Source organism: Ambystoma mexicanum, chromosome 7q (assembly GCF_040938575.1).
Source record: "Ambystoma mexicanum isolate Mex_15411 chromosome 7q, UKY_AmexF1_1, whole genome shotgun sequence".
NCBI lineage: Eukaryota > Metazoa > Chordata > Amphibia > Caudata > Ambystomatidae > Ambystoma > Ambystoma mexicanum.
The window spans coordinates 457,503,623-457,529,516 of NC_090941.1; positions in this window are offsets into that span (position 1 = coordinate 457,503,623).

Here is a 25,894-nt window from a genome sequence, read left to right on the forward strand (position 1 = left end):
CACAAAAAGGCAGTCTGATTAGGAGAAAGAGGAAGGCACTGATCAGTGTGAGTTTAACGTTTTTCTCTGACTAATTCCAAAGATTCAGCTGAGCGAATATAGAAGGTCAATTGATTCCAAAGTCTAGGGCCTGCCATGTAATGACCTCTGTCCCATCTGGAGATGCAGCCTGAGCACAGAGTGGCCAGAACAGACGGCTTTTCAGACCAGAGTTTTCTAATAAGCGAATACCATGTCAAGATAGAGCACTTAAAAACTAAACATAGGATTTTTATGGGAGTTCTTTGGCACACAGGGAGCCAGTGGAGTTCTTGGTGGAATGAGGAAATGAGAGAACATTTAGGGAATTATAAAATGAGGGCAAAAGATGCATTTTGAATCGTTTGTAAGTTCCGCTTGAGTTTGTCAGGTATTCCAACATACATGTTTTTGCCATAAATAAGGTAAGAATAGGTAAGAATAGATGAGTGTACTGACCACTGTGGCACGTTCTTTCTTGGGAATTAACTGGAGAATTGGAGAATTAAGTGTATCCCTAGGTTTCTTACCGTAGACATAAATGTAATAGGAAGACCACAGAGAAATGTAGGATTTTGCATCTGCTAATTCTCCCTGAGCAGATGTTTGGTCCTAGCGACAATATTTAGATATTTGCAGGATTGAGCTGCAACCCATTACTTAACATCCATTTGTCGTACCTTACATAGGCCCTGAGGTATCAGATGGCGCTCAGACATTGATGTAGGTTTGAGTATTGCATGCATAAGAGTGACACAGAAGCTGAACATTGTGAACATTTTAATTATGAAGGTTGAAGATGGATATTGAATAATAAGGGCGATAGAGGTGAGTCCTGAGGAACTCTGCAACCTAGTCTAATGGGGCCTCAGGTGAATGGACTGATGTTAACAAGGGGAAAATGCGAAGTGTTTAATGAGGGAGGACAGCAAAATTGAGTCGTCCAAAGTTTCAAATGCTGCTGATAGGCCAAGCATGATCAACTGTGAGCAGTGGCCTCATCAGCCTCGTAGCGGATGTCATACCAACCGGCTGTCAGTACTGACTCTGTGACATGCATCCGGTGGAAGCCAGATTTGTGTGAGTCGAAGACATTATGGTTTACGACTCGCTAAAATTGTGTAATAACAATATTCTCCATACGTTTGGCCATCAAAGAGGAATTGCTGATAGATCGGGTTAACCCACAAGAATGGATCCAGAGAGGACCTCTTTAAAAGTGGGGAAAGTAATACCCCATTCTGAAAGTTCTGAAGGGGAACGCTGAAAGGAAATATATTAATACTTCAGATGCCAAATCTGTCACAGTACAATAGAGCATTTCACTACGGCTAGTCATTAGTGTGCCTATGAGATAATTGTGCTCTGAGTAGAAACCTTTGATCTACAGAAGACATATCACTCTAGGTACATCCCTGAAGATGCCGGATACAGTACAGCACTACCAGACAGAGAAACATGCCTTTCTCAGTTCACACACCAATACAAAGAACAGCTTAAAATGCGGCACAGAGATGTACTTGCACCACCGGGGAGATGGAGTGCACATAGTTTTTCCTCTGCTAATAAATGCAACATAAACCAGGTTTGCCAGACAATACAATAATACAATGATTCCTATCTTTATTTATTTATTTATTGCATTCGTTGTACGCCCAAACACTTGGGTATCACAGCGTAATTATACATGAGTACTTCATATACATCTTGGAAGTTGCGATTACAATATAGTTGTTCCTGGTGGTAGTTACATACCCGTTACATTGAGTATAAAGTCCTACATAGACTTTAGTCATGGCATGCAATTGGTGTATTCATCACTGGGATTGACTGTAAGGTTGTTGAAGAGTTGGGCAGTGGCATGCTGAAGATTCCCGGGTTGTCTGTAACAATAAGTTTTTGTTAAATAGCCAGGTTTTGAGGAGTTTCTTGAATTTGATTAATAAGGGCTCGCTACTGATGTGGTTAGGAAGGGAGTTCCATATTTTGGGTGCTGCTATTGGGAAGCTGGTGTTGCCTGATCTTGAATTCTTGAATCTCGGAATGTATAGGAGTGTGTTGTTATTCGATCTCAGCATTCTAGTGGTGATTTTACGGCTGATACTTTTGTTAAGATAAATGGGTGCGTTGCTTGTAAGACATTTATGTGTAAGTGTAAGAGGTTTGTGGAGGATCCTCGCTTGGATAGGAAGCCAGTGCACCTCTCTTGTGTGTAGCGATATGTGTTCGCTCTTTTTTATGCCTAAGGCTGCTCTTAGTGCTTTATTCTGTAATAGTTGCAATATATGAAGGTTTTTTTTTTAGGTGCCTCGTAATAGTATATTGCAGTAATCGATCTTGGCAAGTATGAGGGCTCTAGCGAGAGGGATGCAGTTTTGTTGCGTGAGGAAAGGTCTACTCAGTGCAATGAGTTTGGCAGTGTATGCCGTGGATGATGACAGGGCACTAATGTGTTTAGTCATGGTAAGACTTGAGTCCAGATAAATGCCTAGAGTTTTTACTTGACTGGATATGGGGATGTTGGTGCCATCGATGACTATGGCTGTATACTGGGGGTGAAGTTTGGCTATTTTAGTTGGAGCACCTACTATCAAAATTTCCGTTTTTTCCCCATTTAAACAGAGGCTGTTTGCTGCCATCCAATTTGGATGATGGAGTAGATATTGTTCACAATAATGGTGTCCTGTTCGAGGTTACCTGAGATCGGGATAAGTATTTGGGTGTCGTCGGCGAAATTGGTGTATAATACTACCATTGCATCTAGTGCTGCGAAGAGAAGTTTTGTATAAGCATTATACAGTGTTGGGGATAGGCATGAACCTCGTGGGACTCCCAGTGGTACTGGGATTGGGTCAGCTGAAACATCTCCTATAGCTATCCTAGAGGTGTGATCTGAGAGGAATGATTTGATCCATGCGGTTGCTTCTTTGGAGAATTGGAAGTTGTTTACTAGTGTTTGGCACAATTTGCTGTGATCAACTAAATCGAATGCTGCAGAGAGGTTGAGTAGTAACAGTATGCACAGTTTTCCTGAATCCCTAACTGTATCCATTTGGTTTTTTTGATCTCGCAGTGCTGTCTCTGTGCTATGTCCTGGGCGGAAACCTGATTGTCTTTCACCTAATAGATATTTATTTTCAAGATGTGATTGTACTTGGGTGTAAGCAATTTTAGGAAGGGAACTGTAGTGATGGGTCTATAGTTGGTGGAGATTGTGGGATCTAGTGAAGGTTTCTTGAGAAGAGTTGTACTCGAGTGCGAGTGACACCTGACCGGCCCATAGAGTCAGAGCCCGCTCTCGAATACTTTAAGACAAGATGGCTGCACCTTGAGGTCGAAGGGGTTAGGATTTCTTACTCCACACCAATCAATCAGGACAACTCAATGGTTTGGCAAAGGGGATTCTGTTTAATGACAAATACAAAAAACGAGGAAACATGGAAACCAACAGTGATGCGATAGCCCGTCTCGCTTCAACTCCCAACAATCTTCATACAAACAGTAACAGTTATACCTAAAATTCATCATCATTGACTTGTAACACTCAAAAGTTTGTAATGCAATTCTATTGGTTGGAAAAGGTAACTTAAGTATAGGTGCTATATCTGTATATGGTAATGGAGTGTGAGGATTGGATAACCCTTCGCACTAACATTACTCATGTAAAACATCACTAAAAGTACAACGTTTCATTGGTTCTACTAGCTATAGGACCCTAAATTATTTGGTCCATTGTGATTGGGTTGGCTACAACCCCAAGCATAAATCTCCACTTTAATTAGCAGCATGCAGAATGGACACCCAGATACAGGATGCCCCAAGATTCACCCAGCCTCCCTTCCATCAATCAGTACTTTATTTCTATGTGTCAATTAGTTGGCTGTGGTTGGCCTCGAAACTGTAGCTTCTTGTCAGGAAATGTTATGGTATCTTCTGCTTTGGGTGACATCAGACGTTGGTACCTCTTCGCGCTTGGCTGGTCACGTGTTAGCACACCATGAATCGGATTTGTTTTCCATCTATTTGTGCATTTAATTCTCATTTCGGCCTGCCATCTGCCTGGGCCTCCTTATCTTGACGTTCACGGGGCAGGCTGCTCTGCTCTTAAGTTTCGATTCTCTGAAGTTTCTGTCCGCCTCCCCTTCTTGCTTTGACCTCGATTTCCCAGGCACGAGCTGCTTCTTGCTGAGTTTCGATTCAGCCCTCTCTTCTTGCTTGGTGCTGGAATACGAATCCTGGCCTGTTTGACCCTTAGTAACCTGGGTTAGTTCTGCTTTTGTATAAAGTGGACTTGCACTTATATAATGTGCTTCATTGAGGGAGATATATAGTTGGCGCTTGCCGCTCTATTCTTCTTCTAAGCATAGCAAGCCACACTGTTTTCTTAGCTTCTTGCGTTACAAGCATATGTCGCAAGGTGTGTTACAACTGTGAACTAACGGCGGATTTTATTGCTGGGAACCTTGTTCTACTTTGCCAGCACTGCGAGCCTTGACACGCTCTTGCTGGCTTCCAGCAACTTACTCTACTTCCTGGAGGAGGCGGAGCTTCTAAAGCACGTGACCGAGCACGTGACCTCACCAAGGCCTCTTAAACAGCCGTGGGCCGCCCGAACGGGGTGTGTTACAACTGTGAATTAACGGCGGATTTTATTGCTGGGAACCTTGTTCTACTTTGCCAGCACTGCGAGCCCTGACACGCTCTTGCTGGCTTCCAGCAACTTACTCTACTTCCTGGAGGAGGCGGAGCTTCTAAAGCACGTGACGGAGCACGTGACCTCACCGAGGCCTCTTAAACAGCCGTGGGCCGCCCGAACGGGGTGTGTTACAACTGTGAACTAACGGCGGATTTTATTGCTGGTAACCTTGTTCTACTTTGCCAGCACTGCGAGCCCTGACACGCTCTTGCTGGCTTCCAGCAACTTACTCTACTTCCTGGAGGAGGCGGAGCTTCTAAAGCACGTGACGGAGCACGTGACCTCACCAAGGCCTCTTAAACAGCCATGGGCCACCCTCGCGGCGTTAAGCCCGGTAGGAGACAAGGCCACTGGCTGTTGTGCGGCTGTTTGGCGTGTAGGCGCATCAGCCTCTGAGTCTTACTATTGAATGTGGAGTAAAGGGTAAGCCCGTTCGCATAATTAAGTATCCTCTTTTGGCACAGTTTATGGGAGACTGTGGGAGATTACAATCTCCTTTGATCCCTTACTCAGAATTAATAATCTTTTATATAGATTCTTTAACTTGTCTTGCATGCAATTGACTGTTGAGTGATTTGGTTTCGGCAAAGATACTAGCTCTTCTGGCTATTTATCTTTACTTTCTCCCCTGCAACTCTACTGAGCCTATATGCCGCCTAAAGCACGCGGGGCAAAAGCGCCCTACAACTTACGAAAAGGCAGGACAAATCTTCCCTATATGCCTAATAACAATCTAAGAGGTGGGGACAGTTTGAAATCGCCAGCTAACGCCGGAGGTACCATTCCGGAGTTATTTAAAAAGATCTTACCTGTATGCACTGACGAACAAACTGAGGAGACACTTCCGGCTGCACATAACGTAAGCCGACCACTGGATGTTACATCCTTTGACGACATTGACAATAATTCGTTATTGGATTTATGCCTGTCTATACAGAAATCTATGGCTCCTCCACCTAATTTAGGAGAGCCGGGGATTATTGAGATGGGGACTATCAAGAAAGTCGCAAGTATAACAGTGGAGGCCCAAGTGTTACAACCTGCTAATTCTCCTCAGAGAACTTTATGCTCTGGCCGACTGTCTGAATCACCAAACTTATTGATCGACTTAGAGGAGTCAGGGCAAACTAAGGTCGATCAACCTAGTGAGCTTTCACAGCTAAACTCTGTAGCCATTGCAGAGATGCAGGCGTCCTTATCCTCTCTCCAATTTGCCCTAAAAATTCTCCTCAAATTATGTGGTAGAATACATGTGAATACAATCTTACAGTTGAATCTCCCCGCTCCGGATTTAGATTATGAAGTAGGCCCTGAAGAGGTAAAGGAGCCTCAGATCCCATCTAGTCCAATTAACGTTGAGGGGAACGAACATCCGACAAATGAAGGAAACACTCATCTGACTAAGAAACAGCGTAGAATGGCGAAAAGAGCTGCCTTAAGAAATGTTCCGGTAGAGGTGGCCTCTCCATTCCTAAATACAGTAACCCCACAACAGAAATCTAAAAAGGCAAGAAAAAGGGCACTAAAAAGAAAGAAAAACCGAAATAAAGGTCCGGGTACACTCACTAGCTGGATATTGGTGGAAAAATCTAAAGAAATTTCAGCCGTGAGTAATGCTAGCCAAGACTCTATCCTTACAGAAAACCATTCCATTGATAATCAGTTTTCTACCCCTCAAAGAAACAACCCAATAGTACATTTGAAAGCGTGGATGCTGAAATTGATACACCGGTTCCAGCAAGGGAAGAGAATAGAGAAGAAAATAAGATTTGCATTGTGAAGAATCTGAACCAGCAATGCCATGGCAAATGGCTTTCTCGTACAGGCATGCTCGAGAAACTTCATCTAATACCTCAATTAAGAGTTATTAGATGTGAGGATTTCTCATTTGTAGAGCCTCTATGTACCACCAACCCTAATGTGACAGCGCTGCATTGTACGGTCCTGGCCTCGGCTCAGTTGATTCGTAAACATAGAGTTAACTTAGCGCAAGTAGGCTTGGGGGTAGACGTGAATCCTGATGATGTAGACCCTCTGATTAAAGAAGTTCCCAAGCCTACTAAAACTGACAATAAAACTAAACTACCTCCTCTTACTGGGAACCAAGTGCAAATGAGTGACATACAGAACACTCTTAAATGGCTTGCAGAGGCCTTGCCCTCGGTTATAAATAAACCCTGAACTTGCTCATTGCTATCCTGGAATTCCAGGGGTTTCAAACATATTACTGTAACTAATGGCTCGCTACCTTTTATTATGAAATATTCCTTTTTTCTATTACAGGAAACCTGGCTAACTGCACCAATTATAATAGACGGGTATAAGTTGTACCATACTTTTGCTAAAAAAGGCCAAATGGGAAGACCTTTTGGGGGATTGATGATCGGTGTAAGTAAAACTATAACATCTAATGAAATTAATATCGATCTTGAGGATAACATTAATGCGGTGGCGGTGGTTATACCGATCAAAAATAATCAGATGAAACTCTTGTTGGTCAATGTTTATAATCCACATGATGCGTCAAAGAGTGATCTAATACAAGATAGACTACATGATTTACTTACTGAGTGGACGAATGAATGCCAAAATAACCTCTTGGTCATTGCTGGGGATTTTAATTGTTCTATTAAAGGGGATGGTGGTACAACTAACAATAAGCATTTACATCCGTATCCCCTCATGCCTCAGAATTATAGTGATGAAGAAGGGGAGAAGTGGTTATGTTTTATGAAGAGCTGGGACTTGGAATGTCTAAACGGTCGAACTATGAGTGACCGACCGGGACATTATACTTGGAAAGCAGGTGTTGCTCGCCGCACTCTTGATTATTGTTTTATTAGCCCGGAGGTGGCATCCCTGGTTAATGACATGGAAATAATAGACAACGATTGGAGTGATCATAGCTGCCTGAGTTTAAGTCTGAAGTGTGATTCTCTATTTCCTTCAACAATAGCGACAGGAAGCTTGTTGGTTAATCATGCTGGTTCACGATTAATATGGTCTGAGAAAAATATATCTAAAGCATGCCATGATTGTGGTGAATGGGATGCTGATTATCACATCATGTTTGTTAATCTCTCAATAGAACACCTCGAAGGGTGGATTTATAGTTTTACGGGTAAATATGTTCCAAAAAAATCTTTACTTGTTATCAGAGAACAGGGCTCGATCGAGGGCTATGATAAGACAATTCGTGATGCTAAACTTACTCTGAGAAGGGAGATGCGCAGAATCAGGGCCCACTCCCATTTAATTATGGATATACATATTAAGATCAGAGAGATAAAAAATAGGTATAGGGCATGGTTAAAACACTGGAACAGATCGAAGAAATTGGCAAATTGGCAAAAAACCGTGAAGACTATTTGCTCGAGAAATTCCCGGAATATCTGGGCACTTCTAGGAGAAGCTAGGGGGAGCAGGGTAACCCCCCAAATAAACCCGATTGATGCTGAGGAATGGGTTAATTTTCTGGAAACGCGTAATGGTATGTCAGCAGTTAACCCCGAAATTTTTCCAACCATCTCTCAAGTTCCTAAACCGCTCCCTATTTACCTAGAAGATCTGATAGGTAAGATTGCTAAACTTAAATCTTCCCGAGCCCCGGGGCCTAACGGTCTCTCCAATCTACTTATGAAGAGTAACCCAGTTTTCTGGGCTAACTTTCTGAAAATCCTCTTTGAAAAAGTTTTAAAAGAGGGGATAATACCTGAGACCTGGCAGAGAGCAATTTTAGTGCCAATTTTCAAAAAAGGCAATAGATCTGACCTGGGCAATTACCGCTTGCTATCTATGTTAGATTGTTCTGGCAAATTATTTGCCTCCTTACTGTTACAGAAATTACAATCTTGGACTGAAACGGAAGGGATTCTGGACCGCTTTCAAAGCGGATTCATATCTGGATATTCAACCACTCACAATCTTTTCATCATGAATAGTCTTAGAGATAAAGCCCTACTTCCTAATAATCCGCCTCTGTATGCCTTATATATAGATTTTAAGGCAGCGTTTGACATGGTTAATAGAGAGAAGTTATGGAGGAAGCTTAGGAGCCTGGCATGCCCTGAAGTTTTGCTCTATTATCTGCAACTCTTACATCATAACACCACAGTCCAGTTGAGGCTTGATGGGAGTGGATCCACAACTAGGGTGATAAAGCAAACAAGAGGGGTGAAACAAGGCTGCGTTACCGCACCCATGTTATATAATTTGTTTGTTTCCGATATTCCAGAGTGTATTAGAGAGGTGAGTAACTGCCCTCCCAAGGTTGGCTCCCAACACTGCTTAATCCTGGCGTATGCGGATGATGTGGTTATTTTTGACCACACATTTAGTGGCATTCTACGCTCGGCTGAGTGACTTTGGGAATATGCGGAGGAGAACGAACTCACAATTAATCACATGAAAACAGAGTTGATCCTCTATAGTCATGGCAAAGTGAGCCGCCCTAGAATGATTGTAAGAGGACATGAAATTCAATATACCCATAGCTATAAATACTTGGGAGTAGAATTCGACTCTAAGGGAAATTCCCAATCATGTGTACAATCCCGCAAAATAAAAGCAGCGCAACTTACCTCTATGATATATCAGTTCTCTCGTAAGAAGAGTGGATATTCCATGTGGGCAGCTCGCCAACTCTACGTCCAGTGCCTGATACCCACGGTAATCTATGGACTGGAAGTCCTGGTTAGCCTTAGTTTGGATTGGCTACAGACACTGGAAGGACGTTTTTGGCGAAAGCTGCTGGGATTGCCACCGGGAATACCAATGGCGATACTATGATTGGAGCTGGGTTTACCCTCTTTAAAAGCTCTGGTCTTGAAGAAAAGAGCCGAGATCTACATTAAGCTGCATACTAATCCGACTAATCCCCTTTTGATAACCGTGAAAGAAGACATTGTTAGGAATAAGCAAGCTCGTTTTGTGAGAGAAATGAATGCTCTATTTGAGATGATTGAATGGACCCCTAACTGGGAAGACAATTTTATAAATCTAAAGTCCCAAATGGTAGAACGACTCAAAATTTGGGACTGGCAAGACAATTTTAGACATCTTGAGAGCCTCCACAGTTACGGGTTCATAACTCATGTTTTATATACGTTTAGAAGGGCACAAGGATATCTCAACCTTTGCCCTTCGGATAATCTAAGACGCTTCTTATTACTCCTACGTATCAACCATCTACCTGTCCTAGCGGTGTTGGGCCCTGAACGGGCCATCTCTAAAACAGAGCGTTTTTGCAGGATAGGCAAGAATAAAGATTTATTTGAAACTGCAAGACACGTTCTTACACTATGCCCCAGTTTGGGTTCAACCTACATAAAACATTACAGCAGATATGTACATAATCTTGACCATATTAAGTCCAAAGACTTTTGGCTAACATGCTTTAACACCTTGAATCCTAGCCGACATTTGGCCCTATATAGAGTATGGTATACAGTTAAGGGAATACTTGAAATTTGAAGACTATCCAATTTCTCTCAGTATCAATAAACAATAAACGAGTTATTATATGAAATTACATGAAATTGCATGAAAGTTATCTTCAGGTTATGGCCTATGAAATTTGTAATAAAATTGAATATGATCTTAAGTGTTTTTCCTCTTTTAAATACTGAATTGCTGTTTAAATTGTAAGAAGAAAAATTACTCTGTTGATTTATGTGTAAAGTTTTTGCTTTAAAAACTGTATCACATTAAAAATAAAATAAAAATAAAAATAAATATGTACAGGTGTTAACTGGTTGAACATTTTCATCCTGCGATACAGTTTAAATTTCCATCTGGTTCAACATCGCCTCTCCTTCTTAATTCATTACATCCTTATTCATAACATTTCGTCTTTGTGTGTCATCTTTTGGTTGTTGTTTCGTTCATCTGTACGTCTGTCCGGGCCCTTGTGTCATCACCATTCGCCTTCAATTAAGGCCTTTTGAGTTTCTTCTGGGACAGTGTTTAAGCAATCTTCATTTTGTGTCATTTGCTGGTATGGTTGTATCAATGGATACCTTACTGTCCATGGTTGTCTAGTTATTGGCACTTCAATAGGTATTGCTCTTCTGATGGGCACTGGGCAGAGCCTTAGTGCGGCTCCCTGCTAGTCTATTTGCTCATCATACGTCACGTATCTCGGTGTGAACGTTCCTGGTACTTCAAAATGGGTGTCTGGATTGCAGGGTAAATTTAGGACCTCCTTTCCACTGCCCCCTCTGGTTGGTTTATCGACCACTTCCACTTCCTCCTTGGGATTCATTTTACTTGGTTGTTCTGTATTCATCTCTTCTTCATCCTCTGGGTTTATACATGATGGTGTGAAGGAATGTCTCTTTGGAGTCCATATTTTTATCACTCCTTTCAGGCTTCCTGCTGTCTTTACATGTTCGTCTTTATTCCATGTCAATAGTTGACATTGTCCATCCGGGCTGCAATAGATCCATTTTCCTTCATAGTTTCTGCATTTCCTGGGATACAGAAACTTTGTTCCTTCTGGCGCATACTCGCTGGCCTTCACACAGTCTCTTATTTCGTCATCAGTTAGGTCTCTGGGCTTCCATCCTGGTTTGACATCAATCATGATTTTCATCCGTATGGCTTTCTTTGCAGTTTTCTGGCATTGTGAGATTATTATCTTAATGACACAAAATCCTAGCAATATCATCACTAGCAGGGCTCCCAGGAACTTGAATGCGTCTGCCATACATTGTGGGACCCATGAAAACAGTGATCCAAACCAGCTGTCATCATCAACTTCGTCGGTTTCATTGATCATCTGATTCTGTAAGTTTGTCAGCATACCTAACCTATGGCTTCTCTTAAAGTTCCATTTTCTTCGTCGTGAGAAGGTATGAATGTGCAACATGATTCCCCTATTTGTGTACAAACTCCTCCATCCATAGCTGTGATCATGTCAAGTACGTATCTGTTCTGGAGAGTCATCAGTCGAATTGTTCTTAACTTTTCCTTGATTGCATTGAATCCTTTTATTGTCGAGTTGATGGTTTGCAGTAACTCCCATCTGGTTATCTGCAACCATTTAGTGTTTGCTCCAACCTGGAATCTTGGCATGAGGACGGTTGTGAACACTGATGAGGTGAGGCTGAACAGCCTGTGTTCATATGGGATTGCATGAACTGCTTCTTTTGATTTGGCAGATAAGTAATTCTCTCTCTTCATTCGGGATACCAGCTCCACAGATCTCCTTTTCCTCCGGTGAGCATCTGCTTTTTGGAAACTGTCAATATTCAGGTCACCTTTCGGGATCACTAGTGCTGGAACGTGGACGTTCACTATCGTGCAAATGCCTCCCTAGATTTTCAGCAGTTTTATGTATGCTTTGGATCCACACGCCCAATAATCCATAATTACTGCAGTTCCGTGAGTCATTCCTGGAGCTTCAAAAATTCCTCTGCAGTTCTGATTCTCTCCCATCTTTCTTGTGCCATTGTTCCTGAAGCACAATTTCGGGCTTTCTAGTGGCACTATCTGCAAGGGTCCTCCTCTGTCTTCGACCCATGTCAGTAATCTTGTGAGTTTCGGCCATAAAGGTTTGCATAAGCTCTGTGAGTTTTCTATTGCTTCCTTGCAGGCTCCAATGACCATCCATGTTCGGCAGATCACCACTCCTTCTTCCCATCCGTTTGGAGAAAGCATGTTACTCAAATCTGCATTTGGCCTCTGTTTTTCCAAATTTGAGCCTTTTTCAGGGTTTTCCCTTGGACGTTCAGTCTCTGGTTTACTTCCCATCTTGTTCCTGCTCCTTTAACTTCAGGCTTTTCATACCTGATCACGTGATTCCTAGTCTGAGCTCTGTTTCTCGTGTTAATGTCCTGAACATAATCATCTTCATCAGGCTAATCTGTTTCAGTTACCCATATCAATGAGACATCCCTCCCCATGAACTGGCCTCTGGTGTTGCACATTGCTACATGTGACAGACAATGTGCTGTTGGGACATCAATTTCTAGAGCCACGAATATCTTGGATTTCCCCATGCTGTACGGTAGAAGTACACAAATGAAGCATTCTCCTTCTGTAGTTCACCTTCCAACTTCTTTCATGTGCTGGTACCAAATGTTGTTCCCTAGATGTGCTGTGCTGTCCAGGTAATCATTCAGTTAATTATTATCTTCATGTAGGCTTCTTTTGATTCTTAGTGTCTTCCTGTAGTTTGCTATAACTACATCCCTAAATGCATCTGTATGGCTTTTTCTTGCTGGAGGACTCTCAGGTATTTTGGTCCACGGCGCAGGCTTGTTCATCTGCATCAATGGGGTAGGTAGAGGTTTTGCAGTTCTCTCCTTCTCTTCTTGTATCCTTTTTTCTGCCATCTGTAAGTGCCCTTATCAACCACCAGCCTGACGCTGGCCCAGTGTATGGCTGTATCGTAGGCCTGGTACTTGTCCCTTGTTTTGGAATAGGCGTGCTAGATAGTACAGCCTCTGTCATTCTGTTCTTCAGTTCCTCTTGTCGTTTTCTTGCTCTGGTTAAGTGCGGGAATAAAAGGTCTACTAACATTTCTGTCCTTGCGGAGAGTCTTTCTGCAGCCGCTTCTGGTTTCTTTAGGGCTTCTGACAGGACTGCTTCTGTTTGTTTTCTACTTACTTTGTCTCTTTTTTTGCTCACCATCTCCTGTGAAAGTTTTTTTCGGTAGGCAGTCTGTCTTCTCTGCTGCTTTCGTTTGAGGTTCTGTGGTTCTTGCCATCTGGCTTGGTTCGTGTGCATTCAGTGTGTGTGTGCGTTTAGTTGTCAGTGCTATGTTTTCATTCATCTCGTGCTGACACTGTCTCCAGCTTTCATCTTCATTAATTACCTCACGTGTGTGTGTATATCACTGCTAATCACATTAATTTCCAGTTCATTTACTTTACCATCAGATTTTCTCGGGACTGGAATGTCTATATAAGGTCTGGGTGCTTTTGTGGGTTTCATGCTTACATCATCAGGTGAGTGCACTGAAATTGGAACGCTTTGTGCACCAATGAAGAATGCAGTTCTGATTGTCAATGACAGTAAAATAATTATAAATACAATGCATAAGTACATTATAGTTTGATATGTAAGGCGACAACATTTTCTTCCAGAGAAGTGGGGGTGCCTCTCTGCTTGTGGGAGGACCAGGTTACTGTTCTGGGCCCCCATCTCGATCATTCGCCAAATGTCACTGTTATCCCCCCCCCAATATCGTTCTTTGGATAGTTTTAGTGTCAGAAAGTGTGAGGTGCTTCACACGTGTCTCCCCTCTTGCGGAAGGTAATAGTCTCTTGATACAGGATTCAGTTACTTTGCTTCTATGGGTAAAATAGATGAAAATAACACTTCAGCGAAACACCTTCTCTGTGCAAGTTCAAAGTGTGCGAGTTCTCGGTTCACTCCTTTAATCTGTTTCAGTCCTGAGCACATGTTGGACACTGGTCAGTGTTGTCAAGGCACTCTAGTCCAAAGCGCAGGAGCGACGCAGTACCAACCATCCCCACTATGGTCGTGGCACATGCAAGTCAGAGCTTACACAGGCAGCTGAAACCAGAGCAGGGAAGGAGGGTTAGGGTCTCGCTGGCTGGATAGGTTGAGGGAAGTTAGGAAAACCAGATTGAGGATGAGGTAGAGGTTATGGACAGGAAAGGGGGTTTTTAGGGAAGGGTTGACTGTTACACACTTTTGATGTACTTGGTACCAAGTAGCTATTTGCACATCAATACCACATTGCCAGGACATGGCCCCCTCTGGGGTTACCCCTAAGTCCTAACCCATGCACATGGATCAGTCCAAAACTAAGCAAACATTATTTTCCAGAATGCAAAACTTAGCTCTGGCTTTCAGTGTCCTGTCTGTAGTAGGGCCATCAGGTTCTGTGGCAGGTTTGTAGTGTTCAACAGCCGGTCCGAAAAAAGGATACACGTTAACACTGTCCTTTAAGATCAGCTGACATTCACATTCATATCTCATTTACATGCATACTATACAAGGTCCCTCTGAGCCCATCTGTGCGCAATATCATGCGTAAGTGTCTGTGTCAACTCAGAACTAGGTTGCACAGCTTGTTTCAGGATGGTTTTCTGACTCCTGATAGCACCAGATTCCCACATGTGGTCTTTCCTCAGACCGCTGCGGGTGATTGCCACGTGTGTTTTCGCCTCGTGTACACCTTGGTTGCAGGTCCCAGGAGGCGGGAACACACAGAAGTTTGATTCGGACGTTTCCGCACACTTATTATTGCCCAAATAAATGCAAGCACGAAATGGCGGCGCGCGGTAAACAGGGCCACTTATCTCTATAGTTGACGCAGGGGCTTGGTGTAGGCTAGCGATGGCCCCCTGCGTTTTGTTTCCCCCGATCCCTCTGTCAGGAAAATAGTAGCAATGGACTTATCTTGTGTAAGCAAGGGGCCGGCTGATGCTCTGGTGGGGCTGGGCCCCTCGTGAGTCATGTAGGTGGAGCTGCGGTCCGCACGTCCTCCTTCCATGAAGTCTCGAGTGCAAGCCCCGTGCCTCAAGGCTTGCGCATTTGCGGTGAAGTGCCCCACCCAGCTTGGCTCCTGATTGGTCCATGGCGGCCCAGGGCATGCTGGTTATTGTAGTTAGGCAGTGGCTTTACCTGGGAACTGTAGTTTGTAAGAGCTGCCTTCCTACATAAAGGACAAAGCAGTCTCTTGTACGGCTGTAATCTTTTAGGTGCAATTCTTACACACTGTCCAGGCATTACAATACCAACTATGCCCCTCTGTGTCCCTTATCTTGGTTTGTTCTTGGCCTTAGCCCTGACAAGTGTGAAGAAATAGGATAAATGACAACAAATATAACAAATAAGGTTCTTGACTCTGCTCCCTCGATCTGTCCCTCGCAGGAAGGTTTCTTCAGAGTCTCACCAGATAATCTCTCTGATGATTTGAAAGTTCCACTTGGAGGATTATTCCATGCAGGAGCATTCCCAATTGTGCGATATTAGCTGGATCTCGGATGAATGTGAGGACTTTGATAGGTCTCCCCACCAATTCAGGAAAGTCAGTAACTATGTGAAAAAAGACACTGTGCACTAATCTGCTGCCTTCGAGTGATAGGGACATTCCTCCAATCTTTGTTGAAATTCAGGATTATGTGTTCTTTCCTCGACGTGAACAATGTTTGCACTGTCCGGTAGCGTGCAGTGCGACCAAGATACTGATTTTGTTCAACAGCTGGCTCAAATGTTCAGAGTTTGCTGGATCTCAAAGAAAGGTCAGCGTGTCCGTGGTTCTTCCAACAATAGATAGGCACTCTTTGATTATGCGAAAGAAAAGTGTATTGATGAGTTCCGGGAGTACGATGAGGGTTTCCGCAATGACAGTAAGCGGGTGTCTGATTACTTTTTCGTTGTCAGGATCTTGAAGAAAGACTGTGACACTGGTGAGCCTCCCTACCAGTGACGGTGACGGATAAGATATTAACACTAAGTGGAAGTAAGTAACCACGTCCTTTGTGATGTCTCTACTGTGGGACACCATAAGTGCTGCCAAACAAAGTCTCGGTACTGGATGAATCAGGATACTGTATTTGCTTTCAATGTTAAAGTCCTTGATCAAAGTTTTTCATTGTCTTTTCCTCATCACGGCTCAAGTGTGACTCAGTTCACAAGTTTGCATCAACAAAATGTTGTGGCTTATATGCACAATTTCTTCTTCACCCTGCAACTAGGATGCACAGAGTGTCCGTTTTTATGTCCTTATCCCCTTTTTGTTTAGAGAAAATGTCCAAGTTAAGCCACAACTTGCAAAAGGGTTCTTTGTCTTTGTTTTGCTGCTCATGCATCCCTTTTCCTCATCATGGATCTCGTCTGCACGTGCTGTGGTTCATCCCCGTTGTCTGTAGTCTCTTCACGGTGGGGTGCAGGTAGGGAGGTTCCTACAATATATGGCTTGATATCACCCAGGAAGATCCAAGCTCTTGTTCCTTGCAGTTTGACTGTGGATGGAGTAACGTCTTCAACTGTGAATGTTCTTTTGAACCTTGGCTCATCCCACTTTTTTCTTGTGTGATTCCTCACCAACACAGTGTCGCCAGGGAAGATGAGTGGAACACGTAGACCCTGAACTGAGTCTGATGTAGTGTATCTTTCTGTATTTTGTGCTGCCTTGCACCCTGTTCGTCGTTGCTGCATCTGGTCTGAAATTACATTAAGGCAAGATGTCATGCAGTTCAGATACCTTTGCATTTCAGATCCCAGATCCTTGTTGACTGGGCATCACATCTAGCTCTATCTCGGGGTATAAGGGGAGTTCTCATTCTCCTTCCTGTGGCTATCTCGTGTGGTGTAAAATGATGGTCGGAGCTGGGTTGGTTCCAAAGAGCATAAAGTGCCAAAGGAAGGCAGTGCAACCACCCCCTCTTTAGAGTAAGCTTCAACTTGGCTATCCTTTCGTTTAACAAGCCGTTGAGCCTCTCACAGATCCCATTACCTTCTGGATGATACGCCGATGAGAACTTGTGCTTTATACCAAGCAAAAAGCTAATCTGTTCAAAGACTGTATTTACAAAATGAGCCACATTATCTGATTTCATTACTTCACTCACCCCCACCTAGGCAACACTTCCCTCACTAGGAATTTGGCCTCACAGGTAGAGTTTGAGTGTGTACATGGACCTGCTTCTATCCATCTAAAGAATGGACACACCACATCAATTAAGTATCTGTACCCGTTGCATACGTGAATCATGTGGATGTAATCGACATGCAAGTGCTGAAAAGGACCATTTGGCTTGGGGATGACTCCTCTCATTACTTTTAATGTGTGCCCAGCGGTGAATTGCTGGCAGATTATGCAGCTCACCATAAAGAATGCAACATGCTCAGCTAAATTCGGTATAAACCAGTCTTCTGTGAGCGTTGCTGCTAGATTCTACTTTATCATGTGCATCACGTAATGCAATTGTTCCAACACTATTTTTGGTAGGGCTACAGACATTACTGGTTTACCAGTGCTGTCTTGTCACCACAAGCTGTCAGAGGGGTTTAAAGAACACCCTTGACGTTTCCACAAGTTGTTCTCTTCCTGGGGTGCCTACCCTTGGAGCTCCATTAGTTGCATTTGCCCAAGATTGCAATAGGCTTCTGGTGTGGTTCGTGCTACCATCATCCTTTCATGGGTGCACGCCACTTCCACAACCGTCTCACTTTTGGATGCCATACGCATGGCTTCTGTGTCTGCTGCGTGATTTACGTGTGATACAAAATCTGTCCCTTTCGTATGGGTGGCACATTTCACGACCGCTATGCCCACTGGGAGCTGTAGTGCCTTTATCAACCTGTCCAATAAGGCTGCGTGCTGTACTGGCGTGCCGTCCGCTCGGAGGTAGCCCCTCCTTTTCCAGCATGCTAAACCTGCGTGCACTGTTGATGTCACATAGGCAGAGTCACTGTACACAGTTACTTCCTGGTCTGCGTGATTCTCAATGGTGAGTATCAACGCCAATAATTCTGCAGCCTGAGCTGATTAATGAGATGGTATTTGTGCACTAACAAGTGCTCGAAATTCTCCATTTGCTATGCGTCTCATCACAGCGACGCCTGTGTATCTTTGCCCATCGCTTTGGCCGATCCTCGAAGACCGTCAATAAAGACGATCTCTCCTCCTGCCAAGGCATTTTCTTTTACCCTGGGGATTTCATCATAGAATTCTCCATTATCTATGCAGTCATGTATCGGCTCTTCTTCAGTGACTGGCTCTGCTCTAAACATAGCTGGGTTCACTATATTACATCTGACTATTTTAATCGATGGATTTGGTATGATCACTTCATAGGCAGAAGCTCTCTGCGATGTCAATGTGCCCTTTGGTTTCTGTAGGATGGCAAATAATGAGTGTTCGACCTATAATGTCATGGAACATCCCATTACAATGGTTGTCGCTTTCTCTATGGCGAACCCTGCGGCAGCTATACTTTGCTTGTATGGGAATTGACCTTTCATTACTGGATCCAGATTCCCACTGTAATATGCTGAGGGCTTATACCCCAGCGAGGTTCTTTTGGCGAGCACTGCCGTTATAACGCTGCCATCTGTGTATGAAAACAAGTAGAATTCCTCTGCATAATTAGGAATTCCAAGAACTGGAGCCGTACAAATCGTTCTCTCCAGTTCAGTAAACCCTTTCTCCATCGTCATTCAATTTTATCCTTTGTCACTTGGGCCTTCTTTAGGGCCTGAAGTAAAGGCTTAGTATAAGAGCTGTAATTGAAAACCCATGCCCTAACATAGTTGCACAGGCCTAGAAAGCTCTGCATTTGCTTTATCGTGTGAGGCTTAGCCGTGTTCAATATGGCTTCAGGCATTTATGGGGTCACCTTCTTGCCTTCATGTGAGATCAGCTGGCCTATGTACAGCACTTACTGTTGACAATATTGTAACTTTTCCTTGTGAACCTTGTAACCTTTTTCAGCCAGTATGGCCAGTAGCTGAACAGAATCGTGTCTGCATTGTTCTTCTGTAGTGCTGCAGATTAGGATGTCATCCACATACTGCAAGACGACACTGTCTAATGCAATATTGCTTAAGTCCATCTGCAGGACTCTGTTGAAAATAGACGGAGACTCACATTATCCCTGTGGAAGCCTTGTGCTTTTCAGACACATTTGTCTGATCGTGAATGATGTCAGATCTTGCAAGTCGCGGTGCAACGGGATTGAGAAAAAGGCGTTTTTCAAGTCAATCACCGTGAAGTACTTTGCCTCGATGGGTATATTACATAGAATTTTAGATGGATTAGGGACTAAAGGGAACTCGGCTTCAACAATATCGTGTAATGCTCTTAAATCCTGGATTAAACGCCAAGACGCCCTCCTTTGATGATTTCTTGACAGGATAAACCGCCGTATTACATGGCGATTCTGACGTCACTAGGGTGCCCTGGTCCACCATCGCAGAGATTGTTTTAAAAATCCCTTCATTGGCCTCTCTCGACATGGGATATTGTCTGACTCTCAGCAAAATTGCTCCTGGTTTTAGTTTAATTTTCACTTCTCCCGTCAGTCACTCGATATCCTTCCTTGATGACGATAATCGCGCACCATTGTCTTCCTTCATCATCGTATCCGTCAACCAATGCTACTTTCTCTCGCACTGCAGCTGTGTGTATCATCAAGGGAAAACACTTGTCCCTCCTCCTCATGCATAGGTATTCTTGGTCTGAATAAAAACTCATCAGGGGTTCTCATAGTTCTATCTGCAAGGCCTGGAAATCTTGCCATAAGCACACGCATGCCATATGCAAAAATGTCTTTCTCCTTTCTCTGTGCCTCATCTAACCTCTCTTTATCTTACATCATCACCATCACTTCCTTTCTCATCGAGTTTCAATAAGATTTGTCCTCCCATCCATTCGTCTTTTGCGAATGCTATCTCATCAGTTCTGTCTTCGCTTCCTTTCCACTTCTTTGCCTCTCTCTCCTTTTCGGGAGATGCTCTTGTCTGTGCCTGATCCTTTCCTTCATCATCGCGTCTCCCCTTGTCCCTCGTGACTGCGTAGGTAAGATTCTTGTCCTTATCCTTCCCTTGATTTTCGTCACTACTGTATGTAGGTGAATCATAAGCGGGTTTGCTGTACCCTGTGGCTGCTTTAAGCTCTCTTAATGGGTAGAGTCCCTCAGCCTTACTTTCTTCGGTTTCGGTTTCTGGCGGGGCAGGTGGTATGGTAGGCATCTCACCCCTCTCAGTGCATATATTTAATATCCAATCTGAAGGCATCTCTTCCTCCTTTGTCTGTTCAAACATCTTCCAGAGTTCTAGAACAGCAAGGCGTTTCTTTAGCTTCTTGCCTGTATATGTGGCATGCTGATATGTCGTCATATGTTGTAAAACGGCTTTGAATAAAGACCCATTTTGTGGCCACGGCATAAACATCTTGTGGGCGGTACCCTTAACCCACTCGGTGCTTTATTTCTTAAGCTTGGGTGCGTGTTTCAGCAGTTGCTTACATAAGTGTGCTAATGGAGTAATGTCTTCCATGCTTAAATCTGTTCTCTTTCCTCTTATACAACACTTTTCAATGCTTTCATGCAACTTTAACACTTCCAACAATATGAGCGAGCACCAAACACTGTAAGCTCCAATACAATTTTTCCCGCCAAAATCTTTTATATCACCAATTTACTCAAAAACATCAATTCGTGTGCAATTCCGTCTCAACTATCGAATCGCGCAAAATCTTAATCAGTTCTCAAAAAAAAATCTTTCACATTTTTCGGCACAGCAGAACATGTAAGACAGACACTTAACAGACTAGACAGCACCAGCTGGCCACAACTATCTCTGCCTCCAATCATTACCCCTACATGGAGTTTAAACGAACCCCGTTCACAACGTCTTTAAACGTGGTGGTAGCTTAATCGTTCCCTATTATGTGGGACTCTGAGTTCACGTTTCTTCTAACCGCTATATTAAAGCGCAGGAATAAGGCGTATCCTCTCTCTTCTCAGGTGTCCGCCCTGGTATCCTCTCACATCTCAGGTCTCCACCATGGTATGCTCTCACTTCTCAGGTGTCCACCCTGGTATCCTCTATTTATTCAATTATTCTCGAGTCATTATCCCCTTACATATATACAGTCTTCTCTACTTCTGACTATTTTTGTTTTTACCTCCTCCCTCTATTACCTTTTCCCTTTACTTGTTCTAAGGCTAACGTCTTTTGCCAAAGCACTCAATTTTTTCTTTCTTTTCACTCGCCGTTCGCACCGTTCGTCTCTGGACCCTCGGGATCACTGCCTCCGTTACCGCTTCCTTCAGGTTTTCGTCTGATCAGCTGCCCCTAGGAATGGGAAGGGATGTGTTTTTAAAACGGGTCCCTTCAGGCCCCGACTGCAGTCTTGGGTCAATTACACTACCATTGTCCACAGGAAGCTTTGCAGTCTACTCAGCCGAATGGTGAAGGGCTTGTGATATTGCCGAAGACCTAGAATTACTTTGTGTCGATGGTCAATAGGTGTCTTATTTTAATCAATAATCAATAATCAATAATCAATGGTTTCCAGCCATCCTCTGCTACCAAGTGTACTCGAGTGCGAGTGACCCCTGACCAGCCCATAGAGTCAGAGCCTGCTCTCGAATATTTTAAGACAAGATAGCTGCACCTTGAGGTGGAAAGGGTGTAGGATTTCTTACTCCACACCAATCAATAAGGACAACTCAATGGTTTGGCAAAGGGGAGTCCGTTTAATGAAAAGTACAAAAAACAGGGAAACATGGAAACCAACAGTGATGCGATAGCCTGTCTCGCTTCAACTCCCAACAATCTTCATTCAAACAGTAACACTTATACCCAAAATACCGTCATCATTGACGTGTAACACTCAAAGGTTTGTCATGCAATTCTATTGGTTGGAAAAGGTAACTTAAGTATAGGTGCTATATCTGTATATGGTAATGGAGTGTGAGGATTGGATATCCATTATCAGGTGGGCGTCTATGCCCTTCCCTCTAACATTACTCATGTAAAATGTCGGTAAAAGTACAATGTCTCATTGGTTCTACTAGCTATAGGACCCTAGATTATTTGGTCCATTATGATTGGGTTGGCTACAACCCCAAGCATAAATCTCCACTTTAATTAGCAGCATGTAGAATGGACACCCAGATACAGGATGCCCCAAGATTCACCCAGCCTCCCTTCCATAAATCAGTACTTTATTGCTATGTGTCAATTAGTTGGCTGTGGTTGGCCTCAAAACTGTAGCTTCTTGTCAGGAAAAGTTATGGTATCTTCTGCTTTGGGTGTCATCAGACGTTGGTACCTCTTCGCGCTTGGCTGGTCACGTGTTAGCACATCGTGAATCGGCTTTGTTTTCCTTCTATTTGTGCATTTAATTCTCATTTCGGCCTACCATCTGCCTGGGCCTCTTTATCTCGACCTTCACAGGGCATGCTGCTCTGCTCTTAAGTTTCGATTCTCCGAAGTTTCTGTCTGCCTCCCCTTCATAGTTTGACCTCGATTTCCCAGGCACGAGCTGCTTCTTGCTGAGTTTCGATTCAGGCCTCTCTTCTTGCTTTGTGCTGGAATACGAATCCTGGCCTGTTTGACCCTTAGTAACCTGGGTTAGTTCTGCTTTTGTATAAAGTGGACTCGCACTTATATAATGTGCTTCGTTGAGGTAGATATTTATAGGCCGATTCATGGAATAATTAGCGCGGCGCAAGTGGCCAAAAATGTGCGATTCGCAGTGGAATAGCGAAAATCGCAGTGCAAGTGCGAAAATCGCACGAAAAGCAGCGCACATCGATTCATGGAAGGCCGTGCGCGAGAAAACCATCGGATGTGTGCTAAAAAAGTGCGCGGCGCACGTTGGCGCACAGGCCATCTAACGGCATGCGCCAGGTCACAGCGAAAATCGCACAGGCCACAGCGAAAATCGCACATAGCGCGGCACACACAACAAAAGTAGGCGGAACACGGGGCGTAACACTCGGAATGGGGAACAACTTGCCAAAATGTGGGCGTCACGGGGAAGTACAGGGTGCAAGTGCGCGGAACGCCCACACGCTGGCCTACAACACGTATTCATGGAATCGAATAGGGCAAAAAAGCACACGGTCAAACCAGCGCACAGGCACAAACACGACCGCCACAAGAAAGCAGGCGGTAGCGTCTCTGCGCATGTAATAAATGTGCGCCAAAAGAATGTCCTATACTGTGGCCCTCCAGGACAAATGACGTGCAAAGGGGTACCCACAAACACGGACACCCGCTGACTGAAAAATAACGTGTGCGCGTATTCCGGGGTGCGCGGGAACTTTCACACACGATTTGGATGGGTACGTGGATCTCAGGGGTGCGCGGGAAGTCTCATACGTGATTTGGCAGGGTATGTGGATTTCAGGGGTGCGCGGGAAGTTCCACACGCGATTTGGCCGGGTACGTGCGCAGGAATTTCCACACGCAACTTGGCTGGGTACGTGGATCTCAGGGGTGCGCGGGAAGTCTCACACGCGATTTGGCAGGGTACGTGCATTTCAGGGGTGCGCGGGAAGTTCCACACACGATTTGGCTGGGTACGTGGATCTCAGGGGTGCGCGGGAAGTCCCACACGCGATTTGGCCGGGTACGTGCGCGGGAATTTCCACACGCGATTTGGCTGGGTACGTGTATTTCAGGGGTACGCGGGAAATTCTACACGCGATTTGGCTGTGTGCTCCCAGGTATTCCCTGTACACCCTCCACGGCCCCTGCAGGCAGCCGACACCACAGGGGACTACCCTGCACACCTGCTCATGTCACCCAGCACCCCCACCCCCCAGCAGTGTGGGGCACCCTGCACCAGGCCCCCACTCATGTCCCCTATCACCCCCACCCCCCAGCATCCAGGGGCACCCTCCACCAGGCCCCCACTCATGGCCCCCTGCACCCCCACCCCCCAGCATTGCAGGGCACCCTCCACCAGGCCCCCACTCATGTCCAACTCATGTCTCCCACCACCCCCACCCCTCAGCAGTGCAGGGGCACCCTCCACCAGGCCCTCACTCATGTCCCCGTGCACCCCCACCCCCCAGCCACCATGGGCCTGCCCCACCAGGCCCCCACTCATGTCCCCCTGCACCCCCACCCCCCAGCAGTGTGGGGCACCCTCCACCAGGCCCCCACCCATGTCTCCCACCACCCCCACCCCCCAGCCACCATGGGCAGCCCCCACCAGGCCCCCACTCATGTCTCCCACCCACCCCCACCCCCCAGCCACCATGGGCAGCCCCCACCAGGCCCCCACTCATGTCTCCCACCACCCCCACCCCCCAGCCACCATGGGCAGCCCCCACCAGGCCCCCACTCGTGTCCCCTATCACCCCCACCCCCCAGCCACCATGGGCAGCCCCCACCAGGCCCCCACTCATGTCTCCCACCACCCCCATCCACCAGCCACCATGGGCAGCCTCCACCAGGCCCCCACTCATGTCTCCCACCACCCCCACCCCCCAGCCACCATGGGCAGCCCCCACCAGGCCCCCACTCATGTCTCCCACCACCCCCCCAGCCACCATGGGCAGCCTCCACCAGGGCCCCACTCATGTCTCCCACCACCCCCACCACCCCAGCAGTGTGGGGCACCCTCCACCACTCCCCCACCCATGTCTCCCACCACCCCCACCCCCCAGCCACCATGGGCAACCCCCACCAGGCCACCACTCATGTCTCCCACCCACCCCCACCCCCCAGCCACCATGGGCAGCCCCCACCAGGCCCCCACTCATGTCTCCCACCCACCCCCACCCCCAGCCACCATGGGCAGCCCCGAACAGGCCCCCACTCATGTCTCCCACACACCCCCCCAGCCACCATGGGCAGCCCCCACCAGGCCCCCACTCATGTCTCCCCCCCACCCCCCCCAGCCACCATGGGCAGCCCCCACCAGGCTCCCACCCATGTCCCCTATCACCCCCACCCCCCAGCCACCATGGGCAGCCCCCACCAGGCCCCCACTCATGTCTCCCAAACACCCCCACCCCCCAGCCACCATGGGCAGCCCCCACCAGGCCCCCACTCATGTCTTCCACCCACCCCCCCCAGCCACCATGGGCAGCCCCCACCAGGCCCCCACTCATGTCCCCTACTACCCCACCCCCCAGCCACCATGGGCAGCCCCCACCAGGCCCCCACTCATGTCCCCTATCACCCCCACCCCCCAGCCACCATGGGCATCCCCCACCAGGCCCCCACTCATGTCCCCCTGCACCCCCACCCCCCAGCATCCAGGGGCAGCCTCCACCAGGCCCCCACTCATGTCTCCCACCACCCCCACCCCCCCAGCAGTGTGGGGCACCCTCCACCAGGCCCCCACCCATGTCTCCCACCACCCCCACCCCCCAGCCACCATGGGCAGCCCCCACCAGGCCCCCACTCATGTCTCCCCCCCACCCCCCAGCCACCATGGGCAGCCCCCACCATGCCCCCACTCATGTCCCCTATAACCCCCACCCCCCAGCCACCATGGGCAGCCCCCACCAGGCCCCCACTCATGTCCAACTCATGTCTCCCACCACCCCCACCCCTCAGCAGTGCAGGGGCACCCTCCACCAGGCCCCCACTCATGTCCCCCTGCACCCCCACCCCCCAGCCACCATGGGCATGCCCCACCAGGCCCCCACTCATGTCCCCCTGCACCCCCACCCCCCAGCAGCGTGGGGCACCCTCCACCAGGCCCCCACCCATGTCTCCCACCAC